Below are 6,739 nucleotides of genomic sequence, written 5' to 3' on the forward strand. Positions count from 1 at the left end.
GTGAAGTGAGGTGGGAGACTCCGAGGGGAGAGCTGCAAAAACTGCACATTTGGGCCGTTTTAAGAGACAGTAAAGGAGCAGGCTGCATTCAAAGGCGTACACAAGGCACATCCAGAGAATGCTTTGGAACATTCTACCTTTAAAATTAGCGTGGGAGGAAAGTTAGTGATCTAAGCGAGGGTGAAAGAGGAAAGAAAGGCTCTCGAAGTGGCTCTTATAGGCACACAGATCCCTTCCAGGATTCATCTATTTTTTATTAATCTCAGTGGTCCCAGTCTTGGACCACTGCTATGAATTTTGACAGGAGAGAGGTCTACAAAGACAGAGGCAGGTGTGAACTGTGGACATTATGTAGTCATCCGTCCTCTCACAGAAAGCTTTACCAACACCACCGAAAAAAGGGAAATTGTTTTAGAATCGACCTGAAAGATATATAGTGGACATTCAGCTAGGACGATTGACTTTAAAATCACCACAACTGGACTGAGGTGACAGCTTAGTTGGCAAAGCACTTGTCATGTAACCATGAGAACCTGAGTTGGACCAGAACAAACCCACTTTTAAAAAGTCAGGCCGTGTGTGTATAGATGTATAGATGAATTCCTAGGGCTCTCTGACCAGTCAGCCTTGCCTGTTTGGGCCATTCTAAGCCAATGAGAAAGCTTGTCTCAAAAAAAAAAAAAAAAAAAAAAAAAAAGAAGCAGAAGGGACCTAAGAAACAACATCTGAGACCATCCTCTGGCTTCCACACACTCATGCACATAGCCACAGATATGTGGAACTGCACACACACACACACACACACACACACACACACACACACACACACCACTCCCACCACCACCATCATAATTATCAAAAAGGCTGTGTCAACTTAAAATGTCCTTTAAGGGACTTGAATGGCTCAAAGGGTCACTTTTTGACTATCGGGGAGCTAGGGAAAGATAGTCTCTATTAGGACTTACTTAGACCATTGTGGAGTTATTAACTCAGGATAGTTAGGTGTATAGGAAGGAACTGGTCATTTGTGGATCTTTCCTGAGGCCCCAGGCTGCAGGAGACATTTCCTAGGCACAATGTTTAATCCTCACAGTATCCTAATCTAGTTCAGACAGGTTAAGTCATTTAAAAACCCCTAAGTTTCATTTGCAGCTGGCACAAAGCTGGGAAGCAAATTAAAACTAGTCAATAGCATATTCTAGGTCCAAAGCAATTCAGACAAGCAAGGAACAAGGTGAACTGAAGGGGACAGAGCCTCTTGAGGAAGGCTATGCATGTCTGTGTTTGATGTCAAAACCATAAGCACAGGTGAACATGGGATGGGAGCGATGTGAGACATGGCCCAGGGCCTGTATCCATCACTGAACAGGCAACCTGAGTCCCTCATGTTATGTCTGATGGAGAGGCTCCCAAAATGACAGTTTGCACTAGGAGTAAGCATACTGTCCTCAGGGAGGCTGAGTGTCACGCTTGCAGTATGATGGGAAGATTCCTTGGAACTTGAAGCTTCAGAAAGTAGCAGTGATCATGTGGTCTCATGTCAGTCAGCCACCAGGGGCCCTGGCTCTGGAAACTAAAGCAGTGTGCATGGGTTAAAGGTCTGTCTAGAAGAAGCTAAAGACAGGGGAAAAGAGTCATGTTAGCTAGTTTCCGTTACCCGTAACCCTATATAAGAACTTGATCAATACACAGCCTCAGCCTCCTGAGTACACAGGATCAAACAGATAGAGAAAAGGGACCAACACCATGCTAAAACATACAAACACAAAGCATTTAAAAATTTTTATTTATTATTATTTTGTGTGTATGTGTGATGAGGGCATAGCTGGGCCACAGATGGCCTGGGGAGGTTAGAGGATGACTTTGGGGAGTCTGTTCTGTCCTTCCACAGTGGGTACAAACACTAATGATTAGGCTTGCACAGCAAGCACTTTTACTCGCTAAGCATTCTTGCGAGGCTGACAAAAAAAAAAAAACATTTTTAAATGAATGATATGAAGATGTCTTATTTATTACACAGACTTCACTTTGATAGTCACATGCCCATCATATCTGATACACTAATGACTAAGGTAATACAAACAGAAATGCCTGCTTGTAGGATCAGGAGAGAGCTTTCACAATGCCAGGATGAATGAATACAGTAACATTTATTTTCTTCTTTAGTTTCTTATTGGAATTTTCAGGAGTTACACTTCAAATACTGCGCAAAACAAACAAACAAACAAAAAACCACCCTGATGTACCTTTCCACTGACATGCTAATTGAATTGTGAACAAGGTAAACCTTTATCGCAATGCAACCAATTTTATAGCAATGCGTTAATAGATTAGGCGAGCAGCACGCATCCGCAACATAAATATTGTTAGATTATGTCCCAACAGAATCAAAAGATTCTTGACAACCTCAAAAACACTTGAAAAATGAATGGACAGAATAGAATGCAAAATTGACAGGAAGCAAGGCATTCATTATTGAGGTGATCAAAAACATGCTGTTCCGTTGGAGGGGCTGGAGAGATGGCTCAGCGGTTAAGAACACCTGCTGCTCTTGCAGAGGACCTGGGTTCAGTTCCCAGCACCCACATGGTGGTTTACAACTACTTCTAACTCCAATTCCAGGGGATCTGTGCCCTTTTCTGGCCTCCAAGGGCACCTGTGCACACAATGCACATATATACACTCAGGCCTACACATAAAATAAATAAATAAGTCTTTTTTAAAAATCTGCTACTGGAGTCTCATGTAGGTACTTGGCATTTTTGGATTCCATAAACCCCTTCTTTATTAAAAATATAGTTTTTAATATACCTTATGCCTGCTTCTGTATGACAGTGACATAATCCATGCTAAATTAATGTTCCTTTCTTTTCTTCTGGTATTAAAAGAAACTCAAATGCTTCTGTGGGCCCGCAGTTGTCCCTAGGCACTGTGTCTGCTGTACCCACTGGAGAAGTTAGCATGCATCCTGTCAGAGCTCCTGTGCTGGCTTGGGAAACAGATTGAGACTTGCTCTCCCTGTGGCAGGAAGAAAAGAAGAGAGTTCATCTGGGCTCCCCAAACACCTTCCCTCCAAAACGAGATTTCCTTAGATAAATTCTGCATCCAAATAGAGAGGCATGCAAAACTCCTTCTGAGATGAACAAGGATGTGTCCTGAAGGAAATACCAAAGAGAACCTTTATCCATTCTGTAAAATGTAAGCAGGCACACTCCAATATCACACATACCAGAGGCCAAGGTCCAGAGTCTCCAGTCTCCAGTGGCATTGAGGAACGGCAGTTCTTTGGTTTAATAGACTCTTATTTCTACTTTGTCTAAACATTTATTCAACAAAGTACATACACTAATTTTAGAAAATCACCAAATAAAAATACTATCAGGTCTATGAATTAGACTTGAATTATTATTTGGGGTGAAGATCAGGACCCCTCTTCTGGGATAGGTGCTGGAGGGTGCTCCATGGGTGACATTCATAGAACAGCAAGCTCCAGAGTACCCACAAACTAAGATACAAAACAGGGCACTAAGGGGCCCTCCCTCAGGCCCCAGCTGACAGTCAGAAGCACAGAAATTCAGAGTGTTGGTTTGGTCCATATGTTCTAGAACTGCGTTTCTTTCCGGGGTTGAACAGCTACTACATGCCTCTGAGACAGGAGGTAGCAAGTACCCTAGCCCCAGGTGAACACATTTCATATGGCTGTGCCATCATCCATCTACCCATCACCAATCTGCCCCTGGTTACCTAACATAAAAGACAGAACCTTCCTCAACATAGATTCTGTCCTCATCAATATCAATATTCTCTCTCTGTCTCTCTCTCCCTCTCTCTCATCTCTCCCCCCCCGTCTCTCATTTTTTAATCATCTCTGAATTGAAGACAATAAAACTCTTTGAAAGACTGAATGCCTTGGAGACGAATTCCCTTCCAAGTACAAACCAAGACAGAAATCAAAAGGGTTGGAATGGGAGTGTGGACTTATGTAGTTCCTAATCAAAGGAAAAGAAAAAAAAAAAAATGAAGGAGGCAGATACGCCTTGAAAAAAGAAGGGCCAGAAAAAGAGAGTCCGGCATGCTAATCTGTCGATTTGGAATGTCAAGAGCAGGGCAGAGCCCCATCACTGTACATCTCTGACTACTACCTAAAACGAAAAAAGTCCTTTCATTCCAGTGGTCCTGTGTCCACAAAGCAATTTGTTAAATTGAAGCATCCTCCCACAAGGCCACACCCGGAGTCCAAGGGACATAGAAAAGGAGCAGAGAGGGAGGAAGGCCGTTGCACCTTCCTAGAAAATGAGTGAGTCTGCCACATCTCTTGTAAAACAAGCATTTCAAGGAGGGCTGTGTTTAGATACCTGCTGAGATAAAACCAAAATAGAAATCAAATATACCGAGTCCTCAAACTCTATCACTACTACTAATTGGTTGCCACAGTCTTTCACCCGCCCAAGTTGATATCATGAATTGTATTTGTTTTTGTTCAATCAGAATTTACACTTCTGGTGGTCATCCTCCAGTAGATAACTCCAGCATTCCATGAAGAAACCAGCACCTTCGTCTGCCCATTCCCCCAACCCTGCTCCCCACAGTCCCCCATCTAAACATTACCCCTGGAAAGCAGCCCGTGAGTCTCATTTATCTGTTCTCTGCTTTCTCCTCGGAACCCACATGAGTTGTTTTCCAACTGCACCGGGAGAAAAAAAAATCAGAATTTATCGTACATATGTTTGTGTTCTACTTAATAAAAAGAAACCTATATTTTAAGATAAACTTTGTTAGTAATTCATGAAGTAAGTGACTATTTATGCTAATCAGGCAGAAATATATTCTCAGGCATAACGCATTACATAAATTTGAATGCAAAATGTTCAATTATGAAGTAAATACAGGTAACGCAAATAATAAATTACCTCTAATAAAAATTATAAAAGATGTGTCTTCAAAGAGAGCGGCTCTAACTTACAACTGTGAATTGCTTAAAGAGAGAAGAATTAATAAAGGCGGAATTACTCTGATTATCTAGCACATAATTCACCTATTCATAACGACTCTTCGTAATCAGACTGTTGTTTCTCGTCCTCGATATGAGGCAGGACGGTTTCCTCAGCAATTTTACCCTTATCAGATTATCTCGTCTGATTCTATTAATTTTCTTCTATGAATCTGCTAACAGTGATGTGTGGTTTACTTGTCTTGCTAAGTGAAGCCGGTTAAAGGGATTTATTTAACACTAGACCTAGGAACGGTATATATTTTATCACACTGTTTCTCTCAAGAACTCTTTCTTGAATCAATGGAGTTGGTCTCACGCTGAAATTTAGTGGACGCTGGTTATTTCTGCACTATAAAATCAGCTCATAGATAAACAAAGAGCTTGGGAATTCTAGATCCATCCTGCTCCCTTCTGGGTGCACATGTCTGATTTAAACATGATATATTTGAGCAGTAGTAACTCACAATCAGGAAGAACATATTCCTTTTAGTTTTTAATCTTTGCAATTTGACATGAAGGGCTCCCCACCCTGCCCAGGTTTGCATGAAGTTATGTATGTATTAACTGGGAGCCATGATTGTGCTTTCTGGTGTTTCTAAATCTTCTATATGACCCGCCCCATGCCCTCCTCCCCCTCAAATCCCTTCTATAAATATCCATTGCTTTCAGAGACTTTAATGCTACTGGTTTGAATTGGTCAATAATGACCAACGCATGGTTTCTAAATTACTGTTATATAGTTGTGCTGTGATGGCTGGGCTATCTAAGTGGGCTTTGGGGGGTGGGTTCAGCAGTGAGTGAGAAAACACAGTTCATATTGTATCTAGATTCCACTGGCTTGGCTAGAAGGGAAACTGTCAGCAAGGAAGTCCAAGGCCAAGTGGCCCTGCTGTAATTGTGGGGAATCAGAAACCTGAATAGGACTAATTAAAATGAGAGCGTGCAATTGTTATCGAAGAAAGGGCGCTAACAGAGAACTGTAAATGTTTAGGCACCCCCTGTGAATCACTAAATAATAAGTAAGACTGACAAGATGAGACCTAAACCCGAAAGCACTCCTACACGTCTTCAAAAACAATATTTCTGACCCTCTCCTCCTTTTTTTCAGGAGAAAGTAGAAGACTCGGAAAGACTCTGCAAAAAAGAGGAAGGAAAATGTCATGGCCGACAGCAGCAAACAAAAATTAAAGCATAGAAAGTGCAGATAATAATACATTTAGCTGCCCAAACATGGTCACTGAATGTCTAGAAATGATATATAATTACGGTTGGGTATATAGCCGTGAAGCTAAGTGGCATGGTCTCCATCATCAGCAAATTTTGTTTATAAAACGATGTTTATTTATAAATGTAGCAGTCTCCGTGTTCCTGGCCCAAAAAAGTACTTTTATTTTCCAGAGACAAAGATTGTACTTTACAGCTTTTAGCAAAAAATGCAATACCAAAGAATTTTTTAAATTATCATAAACAAAAAACGAATCCTTCCCAAAGACACATAAACTCATATTTTACATAAAAACATAAACTTCAGACATCTGTGGTTAACGAATTTTGGAAAGATCTAGAAAACCATGACTAAGGACAATGCTAAACCAGCTTAACATTTATGTGATTTTAAACACTCGTTTTCTCTCTGACTATAACGCTTTAACTTCATTACCAGGTGAAATATTGTTAAAGAGGAAGAAAGTAAAGAGAAATGTCTCTTAGGTCACATAAATATTGACATAATATTCACTCTTTCCC

At 40.9% G+C, this 6,739-nt stretch overlaps 1 long non-coding RNA gene across 3 annotated transcripts in view; it reads right to left on the reverse strand.

The window, feature by feature from the left end:
- Nucleotides 1-1,803: 1,803 nt before the first annotated feature.
- LOC103735976 overlaps nt 1,804-6,739 on the reverse strand; it is an 8,166-nt gene continuing 3,230 nt past the window's right edge. For all 3 annotated transcript variants that reach the window (XR_003849872.1, XR_001872486.2, XR_607356.3), the window contains exons 2-4: nt 4,609-4,684; nt 2,812-3,018; nt 1,804-1,958 (exon numbers count right to left, since the gene is read on the reverse strand). This is a non-coding gene — a long non-coding RNA (uncharacterized LOC103735976). The remainder of the gene's footprint in view (nt 1,959-2,811; nt 3,019-4,608; nt 4,685-6,739) is intronic.

The sequence above is a fragment of the Nannospalax galili genome, unplaced genomic scaffold, assembly GCF_000622305.1.
Source record: "Nannospalax galili isolate Female #2095 unplaced genomic scaffold, S.galili_v1.0 scaffold3077, whole genome shotgun sequence".
NCBI lineage: Eukaryota > Metazoa > Chordata > Mammalia > Rodentia > Spalacidae > Nannospalax > Nannospalax galili.